The sequence below is a fragment of the Arachis ipaensis genome, chromosome B9 (assembly GCF_059453495.1).
Source record: "Arachis ipaensis isolate K30076 ecotype BB chromosome B9, ASM5945349v1, whole genome shotgun sequence".
Lineage (NCBI taxonomy): Eukaryota > Viridiplantae > Streptophyta > Magnoliopsida > Fabales > Fabaceae > Arachis > Arachis ipaensis.
The window spans coordinates 82,495,444-82,517,445 of record NC_142444.1 but is presented as its reverse complement, the minus strand read 5'-3'; the positions used below and the strand labels follow the sequence as shown (position 1 = coordinate 82,517,445).

Here is a 22,002-nt window from a genome sequence, read left to right as displayed (position 1 = left end):
GACAAGTCATTGAAGAAGGCATATGGTCTTGTAGAGGATGTCTTAGTAAAGGTTAAGAACCTTTACATCCTTGCATATTTTATAATCTTGGACACACTGGGGAGGAACAGGATGAATCTATCATCCTTGGAAGACCCTTCCTAGCCACTACCAATGCCATCATTGATGTAGCAAAGGGAGAACTGATTCTACACTTATGGGAGGACCATATCTTGTTCAAGATGCCTAACCATAACTCTCCCCCCTGACAGAAAAGAGACAGTTGTGCAACACTTAGTGTTCCAACCCTCTCTTTCAGTGCAGAGCTAAACAGAGCCCTCAGACACCAACTCTAAGTTTGGTGTTGGGCAGCCATTATCAAGCACTGAAAACACTAGTACTAAGAAGAAAGTACCTAAAGGCTGGAGGGACAAGAAGATCCCCACTGAAGGCATCTGATGACTTACGTTATCTACCTCTTTCTCTTATCTAAAAGGACCATAGAATTGGTAAAATCTCATTCAGGTGAGGCAATTATATAAACTATATGATGAATTTATGGGACATTGCTTTGAAATGAGCTTTGCTTGAATTTTAGGTGAAAAGAACAACAAAGGATGAAACAGGGGAGCACCTCTGGCGTTGTGTTTCTTGCAAGAAGTACTCCTTCAGTAGCCCAGGATAGCGCTACGCTCTTTTGAAGAGTGCTACGTTCTCCTGCAGCACCATACATGCATGGGAGGAGCTACGTTCTTCACCCAAGAGCGCTACGTTTTTCACCCAAAAGTGCCTGCGATAGTTTTCAAAGTTGGGGAAAATACGGCTAGTGACGCGTACGCATGGATGACGAATACGCGTGGAAGTGGCATTTTTTGAAGGGTCATGCGAACGTGTGGATAAAGCGGCAGCGAGAAAGTGGTATTTTTGAAAGGCCACACGTACGCGTAAAAGAGCGCTCTCGGCGCGAACTCTACTCTCTCCTGGAGAGCGCCAAATATGACGCGCATGCGTGGGTGACGCGTACGCATGACAAGTGCTGAAGACAGTGATGACGTGCACGCGTGGAGGACGTGTACGCGTGAGTGTACGAGCGCTACGCTCTCCTGAAAAGTCCTACGCTCTCTTGGGAGCAGAATATTCAGCCAAATGGATTGTTGACGAGAAGATTTTTACCAGTAAAGAGATTCATAGAAACAGTCGTGTTGTAGATATAGTCTCTAAACCGACAAAAATCCCTTCGTACAAACGTTTTGGGTGTCACAAGTAACAAACCCCTTTAAAAATTGTTAACCGAGTATTCAAACCTTGGGTCGTCTTCTCAAGGAACTGCGAGGAAGTATGTTCTTATTATTAGCTATAGAGGTTGTAATCGGAGTTTAGAAGATGAGAGGCAAGTAATTTGAATGACAGGTAAAGTAAATGGCAATTAAAAATAAATAATTACTGTAAAGCAAACTTTTGGCAAGGTAAGAGAAGTTGGAGGTCCAACGTAGTTATCTCTCTCAACTATAATGAAAGTTGAATCTAAACTCCACTTGATCAACCTGTACCAGGGCAAGGAAAGTCAAGGGACTAATTAAATTGACCTTTGAATCCTATTTATTTCCTAAGAAAAGGTTGGGATTACTTAAGTTCAGCTCAATTAGCAAGATAACGATTATCAATTATGTTGAGTTTAATAACTGTTGAGTTACTAAATTCTTAACCAGAACCAAAAGGGAAAAAAGTAAAATTGCTGGAATGATAAAAAAATGTCCTTAGATGGGAAGCAATGGTAACTTAAATCAAAGAAAACAATCATAAACTGAAAATACCTCAATTATCATTAATTCAAATAATAGTCTCTAACATGGAAGAATTCTTAAATCAAATTATAATAATCAATTCAAATGTTGGAATAAATAAATAGAAGTAAAACTAAAATAAAAGAACATTAAACCTGGGATCCAGAGTTACTCTTAAAACAAGAAGAAATCCTAAATCCTAAAAGAGAGAGAAGATCTCACTCTCAACTAAATCTAAATCATTGAAAGGTAAAACATGCGAGCTTTGCTTTTGAATGGGTGCATTCCCACACTTTATAACCTCTGGTCTATGCTGTCTGTACTTGGATCTGGGCCAAAAAGGGCTTCAGAATTTGCTAGGGGCGTATTCTGTAAATTCTGATGCGTGGCCTCTGTCACGCGTCCGCGTGGGTCACGCGGTCGCGTCATTTGGAGCTTTTCCTTGCCACGCGGTCGCGTTAGTTATGCGATCGCGTCATACGCGTCCTGCTTAAGGCGCACGGTTGCGTCAGTCATGCGGCCGCATCGCTGCTAATTCGTGCTTGGCACGTGATCGCGTCATCCATGCGATCGCGTGAATACCAGTTTCCTTCAAAGCTCCGTTTTGCTTTCTCCTTCCATTTTTGTATGTTTCCTTTTCCGTCCTTTAAGTCATTCGGCCTTAGAAAATCTGAAACTACTCAACACACTGATCACGGCATCGAATGGGAATAAAGGTAGTTAAATTAATTAATTTTAAAGCTTAGGAAACATGTTTTTCATTTACATCACATAATAAGGAAGGGAAAGTAAAATCATGTAATTAATGTGAATAAGTAGGTGAAGGATTGTATAAATCACTCAAATTAAACACAAAAGAACTCATGAATTATGGGTTTATCAACCTCCCCACACTTAAACACTAGGATGTCCTCATGCTAAATCCAAGGTAAATAATTAAGGTTAAAGTGATGGAATGTCATGCAATGCAACCTAATTTAAATGCAACTACCTAAATGAATGGTGCATCATGCAACTCTAATTTATTCACTCATATATAAAGCTTACATGTAGTCAAATTAATCCCTATTCTCAAGGAGTCATATATATATATATAGCCAACCCTTAAATAATAAAGCATTTTAGCAAATGAGATGGGAAAGAAAACATTGTACAAACTTGCAAAACAATTAGTAAATTAAGTACAGATATATGTTGATGTGTTATTGAACCCTCACTGGATTTTGTGTTTACTCTCTAGTCACTCAGTGTTTATTGGGTTTATTCACTCTATTTTTCTTTTTATTTTTACTTTCTATAGCTTTGTTCTTTATCTAACCAATCAACAATTATAGAATATAGTCACACCAAAAAGTCATGAGGTCTTAATTAAGGTTGTAATGGGGCTAAGGTAAAGGTAAGGATTTATGTATAGGGTTAAGTGAGCTAATAAGCGAATCCTTAATTAGACTAAGATCTCACCTAACATACATTTTTACCAAGATAAAACTTCTTTACCTATTCTCCCATATTATCCCACTTATTGTTACATGCTCATGTTTCACTCTTTATTTTTATCCCATGTGCATTGTTTTTATTTTGCATTGGGGAATTTCTTTTGTATCCCCTTTTATTCAAATGCTGAAAAATAACTCTTTTTTTTTAAGGCACATGACAATTAATGCACTTTGATTTTCTCATGAACATGCTTCCCAAATTTATTTTATTTCTTTTAACTTCTCTACCTTTTTGTTTCTATCATCCATGTTCCCAAAAGGTTTCCCACATTTAACTCTATTCATGATTTTCTATCTTAAGCTAACCAAGGATTCACTTGAGATTTTCTTTTGTTTTTCTGCTTAAGGCTAGTAATTTGGCTAAATAGAATAAAGGGGTTTTAAAAGGCTCAAGGGGGCTAACAAGGGTGATGTAAAAGGTAGGCTAATTTGGGGTGAGTGAGCTAAAATCAAATGATGGCCTCAATCATTCTCTTGGTATGTATCTATTCTATATTCTATAATTGGACATATAGATTAAAGCAAAGGAAAGAACATCAGAATAAAAAGAAATGTAACACACAGAAATGAAATTATGGTTTGAATGCAACCATACAATTTAAGCTCAAGACTCACTGGCTGTGTGTTCTCTAACTCAAGCATCATATATCATTTATATATTGTATGCAGGTTTAGTTAAAAATTCCCATTATTCTCATAAAAAAATTATTTAGGGTGGCTTTTAAAGTTTTAATGTTCCTCCTTGATGAAATGTTGTCAGCTTAACTACATCATATAATGCTATATACAAGTTTTGTGGATTTATATCTGATATGTTCAATTTCCTAGCTTACTTCCTTTTTATATTTTTCAATTTAAACTATACTATCTTATGCTAAAAAGGATAAACTATACTAATTAATCCACTAATAAATGAGAATTGAAAACTAAACAAAATAACTAAAATAAACTAAATGGCTAAAGTATGAACTAAAGATGCAAAATGCAGAAAATAGAGTAAAAATACATAAAGCAATGTATAAGTACTCAGAAAATAACAGTAAAAGGAAAAATATAGAAAAATATCCAAAATAAAAGAAAAAGTATGTAGTGGTTCACCAAAATAAACGCCAGAGATGGTGACCTCCCTACACTTAAAAGAAAGCATCGTCCTCGATGCTCAATCAAGCCGGGTGTGAAGGAGTGTCATCATTGGGAGGGATGGTAGCTGGAGTCTCAGTGATGGTGGTGGGCTGAGGGTCTGGCTGCTGTGGAGGAGGGGCTGACTGGATCGGGATCTCAAGATCCGCAGCCTCAATCTGATGTGGGACCGCTGCCTGTGTTGCGACTGGTGCTGCCTTCTGGGGATGGGTCTCTGCCTCGGGTGCATCCGCCTCCTCCTCAGATGCCTCGGATGGTGTGTCAGGCTCAGAAGGGATGTCGCCGGATCGTATCATTAGCTTTAGGTGCTCATAGCACCGCTTGTTGTGACACTCCATCTGGTCAAGTCGTCGGAACAAGAGGTGCACCAGATGATAGACGGGCTCTGTGGCAGGTGGAGGTGCAGTGGTGGTAGCAGGGGTAGGTGGTGCAGCAGTGGAGGAAGAGGGTCCAGCAGACTGTGGGGCTGACTCATCAGTAGCAGTGAATGGTGCTGGTTTGTGGCCCAGGGCTAAGAAGTTCCGGCTGTGCGGAATGATCTTCCTGCAATCCGCCGCTGGTGGTCTTTCATCGGCATCCTCCCATGGCACGTCAGCTCGACGGCCAAGCTGTGTAACTAGATATGGAAAAGGGAGGGTGCCTCGGACGTGGACCCTGGCCATATAATGCCGAATGAAACGTGGTAGATAAAGGTCCTTACCCTCCAGCACACACAAAAGGAGGGTGATCATAGCAGCCGGGATCTCCGTCTCGTGAGTACTCGGCATCACATAATTACTCAAGATCTGATGCCATAACCGAGCCTCATCGTTTAAGTACGCTCTCTTGATCCCTCTGGCGCATGTCCTCTTCAGCCTTTGAATAACCATCAGCCTGATCGGACTTGGCTGGGAGCCGAAGAATGTCCTCTAAGGCCTCCTCAGTGACCAGAATTTGTTTTCCTCTCAAGTTCACTGCATCTAGGGTGGTGAGGTAGTAGTTGCAGTAGAATTTCCGGACGCAAGATGAATTGACCTCTGTTAGTGTTCTCTCCAGAAAGAACCAGCCCCTTTGCTTAATTTGCTCAGTTGTGTACTGCTGGAGGGCTTCCGAAATCTTCAGAGTTCATTCCAGGTATAGATTTCTGGAGTTTGCAAAAGCCGGGTACTTCAACTCACAGTACCGGTTTGCAAATGTTATAGCATCAGTCGCAGGGAGCAGCTGGTCAACTTTTTCCTGCTGTGTGAAGTTCTTCTCCCGCCGTGAAGAATCATGCATTAGAGCAATGATGGACTGGGAGGAATCTCCTCTCTTGCGCTTGCCAGTAGCCTTGCCTTTTCCTTTCCTCTGTGAGGCAAACATGCTAAAAAAGAGAAAACCAGGATATGGATAAAATAGGAAAGCAAATAGGCAATTAAACAAAGGAAACTCAAAGCTGCAAGAGAGAAATAAAATAAGGAAAATGAGTAAATGAAATGTGATTGAATTCATGTTAAATGGAAAAATAAACAATATGCCATGGTTAGAAAGTTAGAGGAAAGTGAAAATAATCAAAAAAGAGATTAAAAGGGTTAATATGGTTAGAATTTGAAAAAGAAATTAGTAAATTAAAATTAGTGAGTTAGTAAAGTGCGGGTTAAAGTAAGTGGCATAGAAAAATTCCACATAACAAGGATTCACAGGTAAGAATAGAAGTACTCATAATTGAACAAGGAAAACAGGGTGATGCTGATTCGAATAGAAATAAAGAAACCAAAAATTGGAATCAGTGAATCACAAATGCGGTTTATGAACCAGGAAATCAAAGAGGATAAGAATGTCTGCCATAGCATTCATGAAATGGTGTGGGTAAACCAGAGTAAAACAGAGATCAGAAATGCCAAACAAAAACATGAATGAAAACAATTTTTTTTTTTAAATTTGGGTAGCATTCCGGCTAAAATTGGATTATCCCGGAAAATAAACAGCAATCATAGCAGTTCATATGAATTTAAAAACTAGCTGCAGTTACCAGCAATGAATAGAAACAGGAAAATTTAGAGTAACAAGCAGCAAGTGTAAGAAATCATAGCATATGAACGAGGTCACAGGAACAGTAAAATTGCAGTTATGATAAAATATAAACAGGAACAGTGCAAGTAAACAGACCTAGATCCACTAACCACAACTTAAGCTACCTAACAACCTAAATATCCACTACAAAATGCATATCTATCTATCCTAATGATGAACAGAAATGGAAAAAAGTACAGAAAAAATGACTAACGGATAAAAGGGGGTTGCGTTTTGCGGGATCTGGTAGGCGGAAGGGGTGGAACGGGAAAGAAGGTGGCTGCGGCGACGTCCGGCGCGGTGGTGGGGCACGGTGTCGCGGTGGTGGCTGGTGGGGGCAGTGGCGGTGAAGGTTTCGGGTTAGTGATAGAAGATGGGGGGGTGCGGGTGGGTGGCGAAGAGAGAGGGGGGGCGCGGCTGGGTGGCCGGCGGTGGGAGGGTGGTGGTCGCGGAGGCAGTGGTGGAGAGGGGAGGAGAGAGGAAGAAGGGAGAAGAAGGGAGGGGAGGGGGTTGTGGCGGCGGCGTCCGGGGTGGTGGCGGCGTCTGGGTGGCCGGCGGTGGCGGCTGGGTGGTGGTTGGAGGGAGAGGGAGCAGAGAAGGAGAAGAGGGTTGGGGGTGGGGGGCTCGCGACTGATAGGGTTCGCGGGCTGGGGGGGTTATATTTTCGAATCCACGCGGCCGTGTGGGGAACGCGGTCGCGTGGTTGGGGTGAAAATGGGAGTGACGCGATCGCGTGGGGCGCGCGATCGCATGAGAGGGGGGAAGGAAGGGTGACGCGATCGCGTGGGTCACGCGATCGCGTCACTGGAATTTGTGCTAAACGCACAACTCCAGCGCCGTTTGAGCGCAACTCTCTATCTCCTTTTGGGGTGATGTGCAATCCATGCGACGCGATTGCGTCACTCACGCGGTCGCGTGGGATTGGTATTTTGCAAGTGACGCCGTCGCACGGGACATGCGATCGCATTGGCCAATTTGTGAGAAACACACAAGGGCCGCACGATTCCAACCTAACTTTCTGTTCGTTGGATTCTTACGCCGATATATATATATCACGCGGCCGCGTGGGTCACGCGGTCGCGCGGGTGGCGTTTTTGGCGATATGGCGCGATCGCATGGGGCATGTGGTCGCGTCTTGCATCCCTTTTTTTTATGCATGAAAAATGCAGAATGCAATGATTAACATGAATGTTATGCATGATTCCAGGTTTAATAAATTAAAATGAAAAAGGAAAAATGAAAGCAATTAACAAGAATTAAATAGAAGCGACCATACCATGGTGGGTTGTCTCCCACCTAGCACTTTTAGTTAAAGTCCTTAAGTTGGACATTGGAGGAGTATCCTGTTATGGTGGCTTATGTTTAAATTCGTCCAAAAATCTCCACCAGTGCTTGGAATGCCAGTAGCCTCCAGGGTCCCAAACTAGGCACGCAAAGCTTTCGAACAGCTTTAAATATATTGTTAGGCTCCCGGGATGACAAATGTCAGAATAAACTCCAGGATTCCAAGCCTTGCTTTTAAATCCGCCTCTGCCTTGATCTGCATGTTTCCATTCGGGCAGGTTAAAAAGTAGAATCTCACCTTGGTGACCAAACGTTTTCCTTGATCCATGTAATTGAGCATGATACCAATCCATGTACTTCGAGGTGAAGCGTGGAATCTTATTGAACCTTGTGCACCAGCTCTGAGTACGAGCCATTTTCCTCTTACTCTTAAAGCCGCAGAGAGCTCTAAGCTGGCCATCTGTTTCAAGCAAACCATATTCAAGTGAATAAGTAAAATTATAAGTTAAGGATTGTATCCACTTGAAGCTTTTATTAGGTGGTAATGGCCTTGGGATAGGTATTTTTGGTGGTTCTGCAAGTTCCGTTTCCTTGTGCTCTTCTGTGAATTCCTCCACTTCTTTGCAAAGATCTTCAACTGTATCTGTGTCCTGGTCAAAGTCTTCTGTGTCTTCCTCATCACTTGAGTCATAGATTGGAGGTTGAGAGAAATCTACCTCTGCATCATCTTCATATTCACTTGGGGAAGATTCTTCGATCTCAGAGAATTCACTTGCGGATGCAAGTTCATCACTAAGAGAGCTAGACTTGTGACTATCATCATCAAGGGAATTTGTTTCTTATATTATTCCGTCTGATTCTTCATAAACGATTTGCCTTGGAGAAATATCCTTCTTAGCATCAACTGTAGCATCCTGGAAGGAGTTTTCCTCAATTCTGGATTCCCATGGAGGTTCAGCATCTCCTAGATCTTCAACCAACTTTTCTTCTTGAACAAAGACAGCTTCTTCTAATTGTTCCAGTACAAATTCATGCTCTGTCTTGTCCACTGGAGTTTCTGGCACTTCCTTCATGCTCTGCTCTTCATTGGGCTGTCCACATGGAGCTGTGGTTGATCCTTGTATATTTGAGCGCCTAGAAGCCCATTGAATCATCGCTTGCTCCAGTTGTTTAATGGTTGTTTGGAATTTAATTACTATTTCTCTTAGGCGATCCTCTGCTTCTTAGGTTGCTAGACTTGGACATGCTACAAAGAAAAGTGGTGGTGGTTGGGAGCGATTGGATTGGTAATGGGGTAAGGATGGATCATATGGTGGCAAATGGTGAAGAGAAGCTCGTGAGTGTGGTGGTTCAAGGTTATGTTGAAAGGGTGGTTTATATGTATGGGGTGGGGCTTGTTGGTAGTTACAAGGTTGTCCACCATGTCTTTCAGCTGGGTATGCATTGTGGAATGGTCTTTGTCCAGGATATCACGGAGGGTGTTGCTGCCAAAAGGGTTGATTAGATCCTCTTGGTTCCATCCATCCTTGATTGGTCTGGCCTTGATGCACATTCCTGCTGTAACTTCTATTTCCTTTAACAACATTAGAACCAAACTCAAAGCGAGAGGGGTGAGAGTTCATAGTAGCAAATAAAGATAAAAAGGAAAAACAAAAATAAATAAACAAGCAAAAGAAAAATATTTACAATAATCAATAATAAGGCACACGTTAGCAGTTCCCCGGCAACGGCGCCATTTTGACGAGAAGATTTTTACCAGTAAAGAGATTCATAGAAACAGTCGCATTGTAGATATAGTCTCTAAACCAACAAAAATCCCTTCGTACAAACGTTTTGGGTGTCACAAGTAACAAACCCCTTTAAAAATTGTTAACCGAGTATTCAAACCTCGAGTCGTCTTCTCAAGGAACTGCGAGGAAGTATGTTCTTATTATTGGCTATAGAGGTTGTAATCGGGGTTTAGAAGATGAGAAGCAAGTAATTTGAATGACAGGTAAAGTAAATGGCAATTAAAAATAAATAATTACTGTAAAGCAAACTTTTGGCAAGGTAAGAGAAGTTGGAGGTCCAACGTAGTTATCTCTCTCAACTATAATGAAAGTTGAATCTAAACTCCACTTGATCAACCTGTACCAGGGCAAGGAAAGTCAAGGGACTAATTAAATTGACCTTTGAATCCTATTTATTTCCTAAGAAAAGGTTGGGATTACTTAAGTTCAGCTCAATTAGCAAGATAACGATTATCAATTATGTTGAGTTTAATAACTGTTGAGTTACTAAATTCTTAACCAGAACCAAAAGGGGAAAAAGTAAAATTGCTGGAATGATAAAAAATGTCCTTAGATGGGAAGCAATGGTAACTTAAATCAAAGAAAACAATCATAAACTGAAAATACCTCAATTATCATTAATTCAAATAATAGTCTGTAACATGGAAGAATTCTTAGATCAAATTATAATAATTAATTCAAATGTTGGAATAAATAAATAGAAGTAAAACTAAAATAAAAGAACATTAAACTTGGGATCCAGAGTTACTCTTAAAACAAGAAGAAATCCTAAATCCTAAAAGAGAGAGAGAAGATCTCCCTCTCAACTAAATCTAAATCATTGAAAGGTAAAATATGCGAGCTTTGCTTTTGAATGGGTGCATTCCCACACTTTATAACCTCTGGTCTATGCTATCTGTACTTGGATCTGGGCCAAAAAGGGCTTCAGAATTCGCTGGGGGCGTATTCTGTAAATTCTGATGCGTGGCCTCTGTCAGGCGTCCGCGTGGGTCACGCGGTCACGTCATTTAGAGCTTTTCCTTGCCACGAGGTCGCGTCAATCATGCGACCGCGTCATACACGTTCTGCTTAAGGCGCGCGGTCGCGTCAGTCATGCGGCCGCATCGCTACTGATTTGTGCTTGGCACACAATCGCGTGAATACCAGTTTCCTTCAAAGCTCCGTTTTGCTTTCTCCTTCAATTTTTGTATGTTTCCTTTTCCGTCTTTTAAGTTATTCTGCCTTAGAAAATATGAAACTACTCAACACACTGATCACGCATCGAATCGGAATAAAGGTAATTAAATTAATTAATTTTAAAGCTTAGGAAACATGTTTTTCATTTACATCACATAATAAGGAAGGGAAAGTAAAATCATGTAATTAATTTGAACAAGTAGGTGAAGGATTGTATAAAATACTCAAATTAAGCACAAAAGAACTCATGAATTATGGGTTTATCAATTGTACTAACTGAAAATGTGAAAGGCCCACTTTGAGATCTTGCAAGTACACCTGAGGACTCACAGAAAATTTGTATAAATAGGTGGTACCTCGAATTAGAAAAAAACTTTTGGAACTTTCAGCTTCTGGAGACTTTTGGGAATTGTTACATCTCTTTTATTTTTTGTACTTAGTTTTATTTTCCAGTTCTAAAACTCTATTTCGATACCTGAAGATATGGGTAGCTAACTTCCCTCTCATTGGCGGAGGGAGCTCTATTGTACTTGATGGATTAATTGATAGTGAATTTCTTCTTCTCTTCATCTTCTCTTTAATTTGTTAGAAGGAATTTCGTTCTTCATGTTTAGTGTTCAATTATCTTGGTAAGAAGATTGAATGCAAATTGGGTTTCATGGGCCCCTTGGAAAAGGAAACATGAAACCATGCTTGAAATCACTTCTCACATTGAGTAGATCTGGGTTTTGGGATTGGATACTGTGACTTGAAATATTCCCAAATATTTGGATCTATGAGGATGTGTCGTAAAATCCGGGACCAAGCTTATCTCTCTTTATGAGCAATTAGACCAAGGAAATGGCTGATTATCAGGATTTGAGAGATTGAATCACCAAGAAATTGGGATTCAATCAATCATGATTGCCAAGAGGTCAATGTGTTGCATGATTGAAGATTAGATGATCTGAATTTAATCCAAAGAGAGCAATATCTTCCAACTCCAATGAATCTTCCCTATTCTTATCTTACCCATTCTTTATAGCTTTCATTAATTTCTATTATCAACCCATTCCCCATTTATTATCCAGTCATTTATGTTTCAGCACTTTACATTCTTGTCATTTATGTTTTTGGACTTTATTACATTCCTTTACTTTTAAGTCATTTACATTTCTGCTAATTTAGAATTCTGTACTCAACAATCTCTATTGCTTAGCTTGACTAATTCACCCATTAATTAAAGTTGCTCAATCTACCAATCTCTGTGGGATTCGACCCCACTCATAGTAGGTTATTACTTGACGATATTTTGGTGCGCTTGTGATGCGCATAAACTTGTTATGCTACGATTTAGGAAATTGCACGATCGGCAAAATTCCTTCCGGCAAGTGCACCGGTTATCGTCAAGTAAAAACTCACAATAGAGTGAGGTCGAATCCCACAAGGATTGGTTGAGTGAGCAATTCGGATTAGAAGTATGTTCTAGTTGAGCGGAATCAAGATTTAGATGAGAATTGCGGAATGTAAAATTGCATGAATTAAAGAGCGAGAAGCTAAATTGCTGAAATTAAAAGGGATGGGGTGATTGCATGAATTTAATTGCAGAATGTAAAGAGAAAGTGGTAGATCAGAAATGGGGAATTCATTGGGTGTTAGGAGATATTGAGATCTCCGAATCAAAACATTTTTATTCCTTCCTCAACCAATGCATTCATTGAATTTTGCTTGGCAATCTTATATGATTGGATCCCAATCCCTTGGCTCACCAATTCTCTCTAAAAACGAACAAATTCCCAATCCCTTGGTTTAAATGTTCATAAGAAGAGATGATGCTCGATCACTGATTATACCACACAGTTTCATGAACCACAATTTGGTAGGATTACATGTCACAATATCCATCCAAACCCCAATCCAATTCACTGTGAGAAAGCTTCTCTAGCATGAATCCTCCATTCCTTTCCCAAGGTTCCGAAGGATTCCAATTATGGGTAGTTTCTTTCCCAAGACAACTACCCAATGGAATTAGATCGAGAAGCTTTCTAACAAAATTCAAGAGAAAAGATTGAAGAAGAAGATAAAACTATTATTGATTCATTGAATTACAATAGAGCTCCCTAACCCAATGAAAGGGGTTTAGTGAGTCATAGCTCTGAATTCAATTACAAGACTAAAAGAAAATGATCCTAAGTTCTCTCCATAAAAAGTCTCTCTCAGGGGCTGGATTCCCCTTCAATCCCCCCCCCCCCGTGTCTCAAATGCAGGAACTAAGGCCTTTAAATAGGCTCCCTAAATTACAAAATGAAAATGAAATTCAAAGCAAATTACAATCAAATAAAAATAAACTATTCTAGATGATTCTTGTGGCCTTGATTTGGTGTTGTTGATGGGCCTTGCTTGCTTGAAGGGTAGAGTGACATAATTGATCCAAAAAGGATAATGATCCATTAAACTACACTCAAACGTTGCACCCCCCTTTCTTGAGTCGTCACTTTGTTCTCTTGTCAACCTTGCCAATTTGATGCCAAATATAGACTATTATACCTCGTTGGAAAGCTATGGATGTCAGCTTTCTAACGCAACTGGAAGCACCTCAATTGGATTTCTACAACTCGAGTTATACTCCATGGAAGGTGAAGAGGTCAGCTGGCCTGATTGCATGTTGGTACTATGCTCTTCTATGCACATTACGGGGCTGTTTTCTCCCTCAATTTTTAGTATCCACCATGCATGCCATATATGCTTGGAAAGCTCTAGATGTCTTCTTTCCAATGCATTTTGAATCACTTCATTTGGAGTTTTGTAGCTCAAGTTATTTATGTTTGAAGAAGGCATGGTCAAGCTGTTCCATATAACACGTTTAAGCTCCAGTTTAAGCTTAAACTGAAGCTTAAACGCTGGCACTCCATGGAGGCACAAGCTAGAGCACGTTTAAGCTTCAGTTTAAGGTTAAACTGAAGCTTAAACGTGGAAATGAGAAAGCAACCCTGGAGGAGAAAAATAGTCGAACACGTTTAAGCTCCAGTTTAAGGTTAAACTGGAGCTTAAACGTGGAATGCTCCTGGTGCCTTTCTTACTTCTGGCGTTTAACCTCCAGTTTAAGGTTAAACTGGAGGTTAAACGTGGAAATGCTCCCCTGGTGAGATTCTCACTTCTGGCGTTTAACCTCCAGTTTAAGGTTAAACTGGAGGTTAAACTTCAATTCCAGCATTATATGGCTTGGTAGTTTAAGTTCCAGTTTAAGCTTAAACTGGAACTTAAACTCCACATGTGATATTCAAGCTTCCTTTATTGATTTTGTTGCTTCCTTGCCTAGCCTCTTCTTCCCTGAAATCATCCAAACAATTGCATCAAAGTCTTGCAAAATTTCATGAGAAATCTTCCATTCATAGCATTCAAGTAATATAACTAAAAACTCATGGAATTTGCATCAAAATCTTCATGTTGAATGATTTAAGACAAGCATGACTATTTGGCCCAAATGATTACTTAAGGCTCAAGAAAATGCATAAAACAACTAAAAATAAAAGAAAAAGGCTAGTGAAACTAGCCTAAGATGCCTTGGCATCAGCTTGCCAAAGAACGGATTCATTATATATTGAGTGAATTTCGGTCAACAAGTTTTATGGCACCATTGCCGGGGATTGGTTTGAGATTGACAATAACTAAATTGATGGGTATTTAGATTAAGCATTTTGTTTTACCTTGTTAATTCCTTTAATTTCAGTCTCTTATTCATTTTTTTCTTTAGCATTTGAGTTTCCAGCTGATTCATTGTATATATTTCCATTTTAGCATACTAATCCATTAACTATTTGATCAATTGCACCAATCAATCTAACCATAAGTCTTAACAAGAGTAATTCCTTCACTTGTCTTTTGCTTGTTTGTTGCTGAATGTATGACAGGTAGAAAAGGATAAACTTCATCCTCTTTTGATAGTGAACCTGAGAGGACCTTCCTTAGACTAAGGAGGGAAGCAAGAGGCAAGGGAATAGTTGGAGAGGAAGCAGTGGAGGAAGATCTAGATGTTACTATGAAGGAGGAAATATATAATCATATTGGGAAAGGTGTTGGTAACCATGTTGGGTAGGAGAAAAGAGTTCTAGGCTCTTACATCAATCCAAACCCAGGAAATTGCAGAAGCAGCATTCTAAAACCAACCATTCATGCTAACAATTTCGAGTTAAAGCCTCAACTCATCACCGTTGTTCAAAACAGCTGCTCATTTGGAGAAAGTGCACAGCAAGATCCCAACCAACATTTAACCACATTCTTGAGGATCTTTTGATATAGTGAAGGCTAATGGTGTCCACCCGGATACCTATAAGTTGCTGTTGTTTCCCTTTTCTCATAGGGATAAAGCATCAAAGTGGTTGGAATCATTTCCTAAGGAGAGACAACTTGGGAAGTAGTAGTGAACAAGTTCTTGGCAAGATTCTACCCTCCCCAAAGAGTTAACATATTGAGAGTTGAGGTGCAAACCTTTAGACAACAAGATGGGGAAACTTTCTATGAAGCGTGGGAGAAATACAAATAGCTGACAAGAAAATTCCCTCTAGACATGTTCAATGAATTGGTACAGCTACACATTTTTTATGAAGGATTGACACAAGAATCAAAGACGGCTTTAGATCATACTTTAGGAGGATCTCTAAACAAAAAGAAGACAATTGAAGAGGCCATTACTTCTATGCCTCTGATAGAAACCCAAGAAGGGGAGTAATGGAGTTCAACCCTATGGATGCTCTGCTAGCTCAAAACAAGGTGATCACAGCTCAACTAGCAGCTCTAACCAAGTAAATGGAGAAGAATCAAGTCTCAGTTATCGATGCTCAAGCACCTATGCAAGAAGAAAATACCCCAGAAGTTGAATGTGAATGGGAGCAAACCAACTATGTGAACAATATATCCAGACCACCATATGACACCAATGCCAAAATATACAATCCAGGTTGGAAGAACCACCCAAATTTTGGGTGGGGCAACCAACAAAACCACAACCAAGATCATAAACCATACTACTCTAACCAATACAACAACTCCAGCCATCAATCTAACAACCATAGATCCTACCATAACTCACAAAATGCACCCTACCACTGCACCCAACAACCATACAACAACCATTCTCAAGATGTATCATCTTTAGCACCACAATCATGTGATAACAGCAACAACTTTGCAAGATTAGAGGCTGCTATGTCACAATTGGCAAGGAGTATTGCCACTGTTGCAGAGAGATAATTGCAAGCTAAGAAAAAGATAGATGCAATCCAAGAGGAGGCTAGATCTAACATAAGGAACCAAGGGGCAGTAATTTCAAAACTGGAATCACAACTAGGGAATCCAATGCCTACACATACATTTTCCAATGATACCATGGCCAACCCAAGAGGAGAATGCAAGGCCATCACACTAAGAAGTGGGAAGGTGGTGGAGGAGATTTCCTCAAACCACAACTTGCAAAAAAAAAAAGAAGCTGCAAATGACTTAAAAACCAAGAAGAAGAAGAGACACCTAATCCAGCTCCACCAAAGCACGTCTTGAAGCCCTATGTACCAAAAGCACCCTACCCACAAAGGCTGAGAAAAGATGGGAAGGACAGCCAGTTTTATAGGTTCTTGGAGATCTTTAAGAAGCTTCAAATTAACATACCTTTTGCTGAGGTATTAGAGCAAATGCCACTCTATGCCAAGTTTCTAAAGGAGCTCATGACAAGGAAAAGAAATTGGGGAGAAAAGGAAACTGTAGTGCTCACAGAGGAATGTAGTACCGTCATACAAAAGAATCTTTCCAAAAAGATGAAATAACCTGGGAGCTTTCAAATCCCCTGTATCATAGGGGATATTAGCATTGAAAAAGTATTTTGTGATATGGGAGCTAGCATTAACCATATGTCCTTAGCCATGATGAAGAGAATGAGAATTGAAGAGGCCAAACTAACAAGAATGGCACTTCAATTAGTTGATAGAACATTCAAATTTTCTCATGGGGTGGTGGAGCACTTATTGGTCAAGGTGGGGGAGTTCATCTTCCCAGCTGATTTTGTTGTGCTTGATATGGAGGAAGAGGCTAACACATAAATCATACTAGGAAGACCATTCCTAGCTACAGCTGGAGCCATAATTGATGTGCAAAAGGGAGAGTTAGTCTTAAGACTGCATGAAGAAAAAATGGTGTTCAATGTCTTCAAAGCAATGAGCTACCCAGAGGAATCCAATGTTGAATGCATGATGGTGGACACAATGGAGAAGATAGTTCAAGGAGTCCTAGAAGAAGATTAATGTGAGGAAGTTATGGAACAAGACCAATAAAGAGAATGTGGTGAACTACCACAAGAAATCATAGAAGGGTCAATCATGTTGATCAAGGCAAGCAAGAAGGATGTGGAAGCACCAAAGTTGGAGTTGAAGACCCTACCTTTAAGCTTGAAGTATACCTACTTGGGTGACAATAACACATATCCAGTAATCAATAATTCAAGCTTGAGTGAGGAGCAAGAATAGGAGCTTATCAATGTGTTGAGACAACATAAGGATGCCATAGGATGGACTCTTTCAGATTTAAAGGGGATCAGCCCTTTAATGTGCATGCATAAAATCCTTCTTGAGGAAGATGCCAAGCCCTTAGGACAGCCATAAAGAAGATTAAATCCAACAATGAAGGAAGTGGTACAAAAAGAAGTGCTGAAATTGTGGCAAACAGGGGTAATTTACCCAATCTCAGACAACCCTTGGGTAAGCCTAGTGCAAGTAGTCCCCAAGAAGGGAGGAATCACAGTTGTGCCAAATGAAAGAAATGAGTTGATACCAACAAGAACAGTGACTAGATGGTACATGTGCATAGATTATAGGAAGCTCAATGAAGCCACAAGGAAGGACTATTTTCCTCTACCCTTCATGGATCAAATATTGGAGAGGCTTGCTGGATATGAATACTACTATTTCTTGGATAGATACTCAGGCTACAATCAGATTGTAATAGTTCTTAAAGACCAAGAGAAGACTTCCTTTACTTGTTGATGAGCGGATAATTTATACGCTTTTTGGCATTGTTTTTAGTATGTTTTTAGTAGAATCTAGTTACTTTTAAGGATGTTTTCATTAGTTTTTATGTTAAATTCACATTTTTGGACTTTACTATGAGTTTGTGTGTTCTTCTGTAATTTTAGGTATTTTCTGGCTGAAATTGAGGGACTTGAGCAAAAATCAGATTCAGAAGTTGAAGAAGGACCGCTGATGTTGTTGGATTCTGACCTCCTTACACTCAAAGTGGATTTTCTGGAGCTACAGAACACAAAATGGCACACTTCCAATTGCGTTAGAATGTATACATCCAGGGCTTTTCAGCAATATATAATAGTCCATACTTAGGCCGAGTTTAGATGACGTAAAAGGGCGTTGAACGCCAGTTCTACGCTGCTGTCTGGAGTTAAACGCCAGAAACACTTCACAAGCCGGAGTTGAACGCCAGAAATACGTTACAAACTGGCGTTCAACTCCAAGATTGACCTCTACACGTGTAACATTCAAGCTCAGCCCAAGCACACACCAAGTAGGCCCCGAAAGTGGATTTATGCATCAATTACTTACTTCTATAAACCCTAGTAACTAGTTTATTATAAATAGGACTTTTTACTATTGTATTAGAGATAATCTTTGATCAGTTTTATGCTATCTTAGACTTTCATGGGGGCTGGCCATTCGGCCATGCCTGAACCATTATCACTTATGTATTTTCATACGGTAGAGTTTCTGCACTCCATAGATTAAGGTGTGGAGCTCTGCTGTTCCTCAAAGATTAATGCAAAGTACTACTGTTTTTCTATTCAATTCAACTTATTCCGCTTCTAAGATATTCATTCGCACTTCAACCTGAATGTGATGAACGTGACAATCATCATCATTTCCTATGAATATGTGCCTGATAACCACTTCCGTTCTACCTTAGATTGAATGAGTATCTCTTGGATCTCTTAATTAGAATCGTCGTGGTATAAGCTAGATTGATGCCAGCATTCATGAGAGTCCGGAAAGTCTAAACCTTGTCTGTGGTATTCTGAGTAGGACTCTGGGATTGAATGACTGTGACGAACTTCAAACTCGCGAGTGTTGGGCGTAGTGACAGACGCAAAAGTAGGGTGAATCCTATTTCAGTATGATCGAGAACCTCAGATGATTAGCCGTGCTGTGACAGAGCATTTGGACCATTTTCACAAGAGGATGGGATGCAGCCAGTGACAAGGGTGATGCCTCCAGACGATTAGCCATGCAGTGACAGCGCATCGGACCATTTTCCAGAGAGGATAAAAAATAGCCATTGACAACGGTGATGTCCTTACATAAAGCCAGCCATGGAAAGGAGTAAGATTGATTGGATGAAGACAGCAGGAAAGCAGAGGTTCAGAGGAACGAATGCATCTCTATGCGCTTATCTGAAATTCTCACCAATGATTTACATAAGTATTTCTATCCTTATTTTATTATTTATTTTCGAAAACTCCATAACTGTTTTATATCTGCCTGACTGAGATCTACAAGGTGACCATAGCTTGCTTCATACCAACAATCTCCGTGGGATCGACCCTTACTCAGGGTTTATTACTTGGATGACCCAGTGCACTTGCTGGTTAGTCGTATCGAAGTTGTGAATGAAAAACAATTTATTAAGACGTGCGTACAGAGTTTTTGACGCCGTTTCCTGAGATCACAATTTCGTGCACCAAGTTTTTGGCGCCGTTGCCGGGGATTGTTCGAGTTTAGACAACTGACGGTTCATCGTGTTGCTCAAATTGGGTAATTTTCTTCTTATTTTGTTTTCAAAAAAATTTTCAAAAATTTTTCAAAAACCATTCAAAAATTTCTCATCTGTTTTCGAAAAAAAAATAAATCTTTTCAAAAATATATTTTTCTTCAGAATTTTTAAGAATGAATTCTAGAGTTTCGTGAAGCATGTTGAAGCCTGGCTGGCTGTAAAGCCATGTCTAATTCTTTTGGATAGGGGCTTCCAACCATCAGCATAGAGGCAAGTTAATTGGAATGTCAGCCGTGGCATGTCTGAGTTACATACTAAAGCTTGGCTGGCTATTAAGCCATGACTAACCCTCGGATTGGAGCTTTAGACTAAGAATACAAGATTCCTGGAATTAATATTAAAAAATTTTGAAATCCTTATTTTCTTTTTCCTATATGTTTTTTCGAAAAAAATATACAAAAATCCAAAAAAATAAAAAAAATCATAAAAATCAAAATATTTCATGTTTCTTGTTTGAGTCTTGAGTCAAGTTGAAAGTTTGGTGTCAATTGCATGTTTTAAAGTTTGCATAAAATTTTCGAAAAATTCATGCATTCATAGTGTTCTTCATGATCTTCAACTTGTTCTTGGTAAGTATTCTTGTTTGATCTTGATGTTTTCATGTTTTGTGTCTTTTCTTGTTTTTCATATGCATTCTTGCATTCATAGCGTCTATACAAGAAAAATTTTTAAGTTTGGTGTCTTGCATGTTTTCTTTGCATTAAAAATTTTTCAAAAATATGTTCTTGATGTTCATCTTGACATTCAAAGTGTTCTTGGTGTTCATCTTGACATTCATAGTGTTCTTGCATTCATCACATACTTTGATCCAAAATTTTCATGCATTGCATCATTTTCATGTTTTTCCCTCTCATCATTAAAAATTTAAAAATAAAAAAAAAATCTTTCCCTTTTTTTCACTCATAGATTTCGAAAATTTGAGTTGACTTTTTCAAAACTTTTTAAAATCTAGTTGTTTTTATGAGTCAAATCAAATTTTCAATTTAAAAATCTTATCTTTTTCAAAATCTTTTTCAAAAATCAAATCTTTTTCATTTTTCTCATTTAATTTCGAAAATTCCAAAAATCTTTTTCAAAAATCTTTTTCTTATCTTTATCTCCTAATTTTCGAAAATAACATCATCAATTAATGTTTTGATTCAAAAATTTCAAGTTTGTTACTTGCTTGTTAAGAAAGATTCAAACTTTGAGTTCTAGAATCATATCTTGTGATTTCTTGTGAATCAAGTCATTAATTGTGATTTTAAAAATCAAATCTTTCTCACAACTAATTTCAATCATATCTTTTCAAAAATATCTTCTTATCTTATCTTTTTCAAAAAATTTGATTTTAAAATATCCTTTCTAACTTCTTATCTTCTTATCTTTTCAAAATTGATTTTCAAATTTGTTTCAACTAACTAACTAACCTTTTGTTTGTTTCTTATCTTTTTCAAATCTACCTAACTAACTCTCTCTCTCTAATTTTCGAAAATATCTTCCCTCTTTTTCAAAATTTCTTTTTAATTAACTAATTATTTTAATTTTGATTCTAATTTTCGAAAATTACTAACCTTTTTCAAAAACTATTTTCGAAAATCACTAACTCTTTTTCAAAAATAGTTTTCGAAAATTCTCTTTTTCTCTCATCTCCTTCTATTTATTTATTCATCTACTAACACTTCTCTTCATCTCATATCTCTGCTCTCCTCACCCTTGTGTTTCTTTCTTGACATTACTCTTCTTTTCTTCTACTCACACAGGGACCTCTATACTTTGGTAAAAAGGATCCCTATTATTATTATTTTTCTGTTCCCTCTTTTTCATATGAGCAGGAGCAAGGACAAGAACATTCTTGTTGAAGCAGATCCAGAACCTGAAAGGACTCTGAAGAGGAAACTAAGAGAAGCTAAATTACAACAATCCAGCAAGCACCTTTCAGAAATTTTCGAACAAGAAGGAGGATACTTGGTGACTTTACTGCACCTAATTCCAATTTACATGGAAGAAGCATCTCCATTCCTGCCATTAGAGCAAACAACTTTGAGCTGAAACCTCAATTAGTTTCTCTGATGCAGCAGAACTGCAATTTTCATGGACTTCCATCTGAAGATCCTTTTCAGTTCTTAACTGAATTCCTGCAGATCTGTGATACTGTTAAGACTAATGGAGTAGATCCTGAAGTCTACAAGCTCATGCTTTTCCCTTTTGCTGTAAGAGACAGACCTAGAGTGTGGTTGGACTCTCAACCCAAAGATAGCCTGAACTCTTGGGATAAGCTGGTCAAGGCTTTCTTAGCCAAGTTCTTTCCTCCTCAAAAGCTGAGCAAGCTTAAAGTGGATGTTCAAACCTTCAGACAGAAAGAAGGTGAATCCCTCTATGAAGCTTGGGAGAGATACAAGGAACTGACCAAAAAGTGTCCTTCTGACATGCTTTCAGAATGGACCATCCTGGATATATTCTATGATGGTCTGTTTGAATTAGCTAAGATGTCATTGGATACTTCTGCAGGTGGATCCATTCACCTAAAGAAAACACCTGCAG

General features: G+C 39.0%; 1 non-coding gene across 1 annotated transcript; it reads right to left on the bottom strand.

The window, feature by feature from the left end:
- Positions 1-21,785: 21,785 nt before the first annotated feature.
- Positions 21,786-21,893, bottom strand: LOC148545221 (small nucleolar RNA R71). The gene has a single exon (XR_015902097.1). It is a non-coding gene; the product is annotated as a small nucleolar RNA R71 (small nucleolar RNA).
- Between the last annotated feature and the right edge of the window lie 109 nt (positions 21,894-22,002).